The sequence below is a fragment of the Pyrgilauda ruficollis genome, unplaced genomic scaffold, assembly GCF_017590135.1.
Source record: "Pyrgilauda ruficollis isolate IOZ18807 unplaced genomic scaffold, ASM1759013v1 scaffold354, whole genome shotgun sequence".
Lineage (NCBI taxonomy): Eukaryota > Metazoa > Chordata > Aves > Passeriformes > Passeridae > Pyrgilauda > Pyrgilauda ruficollis.
In genome coordinates, this window is record NW_024524979.1 from 12,314 (window position 1) to 14,595 (window position 2,282).

Here is a 2,282-nt window from a genome sequence, read left to right on the forward strand (position 1 = left end):
CACACATATTTATAATAGTGTTAATAAGGCTAATGCATATTGCAAAAAGCGAGCTCATTATTGGTTAGTTGTTTATCAGCTAACTACGCCTACTTCTACATTCTTGTGGCTACTTTGTTGTGGCTTTTCTTATCTTTTCTTCATTTTCCTAGCTAACGAACCTCTCCCACAACCTCATGTTGCAGCAAGGGCACAGTGACCTTGCCGCATCTGGACACTGATTCCAGACTCCCGTCTTGGTCTCCTTCCTGCTCAACTAACGGTATTATATTAGTGTGACCTTTGTCAGCTAGCCAACTGTCCACAAAATCCTCTACAGAGTACCTCAAGTGTTCTGGAGTGAGAAAGTAACAGAGAACCGTCCAGAAGAGACATGTATCCTCACTGCCAGTGGATGTCATCCAGGAACCATATCAGTAACAGGTTTGATTGACATTGGAGCAGATGTCACAATACTCTCCCGACGTTGCTGGCCTCAATCGTGGCCTCTCACTCATGCAAGTTTTGGATTTATGGGATGGGGCGGTGCAACAACAGGCGGTTTGTCAGCCATTGTAATTAATGTGAAACATCCTGATGGCCAACAAGCTAACATCAGACCCTATGTTGCCGATGTTCCTCAAAGTTTATGGGGTCAAGATTGTTTATCTCAATGGGGTATTAAAATTACTACGGATTTTTAATAGGGGTCACTGTGATGCAGGGCAATGAACTTCCAGTTGTAGCCTTGACATGGTTGACAGACAAACCTCTCTGGGTTGACCAGTGGCCCTTTACCACTGATAAGCTTACTGCCCTGCAAGAATTAGTCATAGAACAATTGCAAGCAGGACATATTGAGGAATCATTCAGCCCCTGGAATACCCCTGTTTTTGTAATAAAAAAGAAATCGAGGAAATGGAGACTTCTACATGATTTACGGCAGATAAATGCTGTAATGGCAACAATGGGAGCTTTACAACCAGGCCTTCCTACACCCACAATGATTCCACAGGAATGGCAGATAGTTGTCATTGATTTGAAAGATTGTTTTTTTACAATTCCATTGGCTGAGCAAGACAAAGAAAAATTTGTTTTTGCTGTGCCTTCCACAAATTATGCTGAACCCAATAAAAGATATCAATGGAGGGTACTTCCCCAAGGCGTGAAAATTCACCAACTATTTGTCAATGGTTTGTGGCACAGGCCTTGTCAAAAGTGCAAGAGCAATTTAATAACTGCTACTGTTATCATTAAATGGATGATACCTTGTTAGCATCTGACAACAAACAACAGTTGTCAGCTCTTAAACAATGTGCTGTGACAAATTTGAAAGCTTTTGGTCTGATCATTGCCCCAGAGAAAGTGCAGGAACACATGCCTTGGAAATATCTAGGTATGTTGGTGACTAACACTCAAGTTATGCCTCAACCTGTGAAATTAAATATTGATGTTAAAACTGTTATGGATGTACAGAAATTGGTTGGTTTAATAGGTTGGATTCGATCATATTTAGGCATAACCAATCATCAGATGCAACCATTGTTTGATTTGCTCTCAGGCATCACTTCCTCTACTGATGAGAGGCAATTGACTCCGTCAGCAAAAAAAGACCCTAGAAGAAATTGAATTAGCCTTAGCACACGAATTTGTTATCAGAATAGATACCTCTGTTGGTGTTCAATTGTTTATTTTGAAAGACCATGAAATAACATGTGGAATACTGTGTCAATGGAGTGATAATTGGGAAGACCAACTGCATATTTTGGAATGGATATTTTTATCTTTCAGATCTCGGAAAACAGCTCCAGGACTTTATGAGCTTTTTTCAGATATTATCATCAAAGGCTGCAGGCGTTGTCATGAAATTTTGGGACACGACCCTGTGACTATTGTGATACCTGTGCAACAGTGGTATTTTGAATGGTGCTTTCAAAATAATCATGACTTGCAGTCTGCCTTGTCTTGTTTTACAGGCCAAATAAAACACCATTTACCTTCTCATCTGATTCTAAAACTGACCAAGGAGATTCCTTTTGAAGGAAAACAAATTTGTTCTCCTGTTCCAGTGGAAGGTATAAAGGTTTTTACAGATGGATCCGGGAAAACCGGAAAAGCAGCTGTAGCTTGGAAAAGGGATGATCACTGGGAATATGAGACAGTGATTCAGCAGGGATCTCCTCAACTGGTTGAACTTTGTGCTGTTCTTTTGGCTTTCACTTTATTTCCTGATTCTCTAAATATAGTTACTGATTCTATCTATGTTGCCAATTTGGTTAAGCAATTAGATCAAGCAGTGTTGT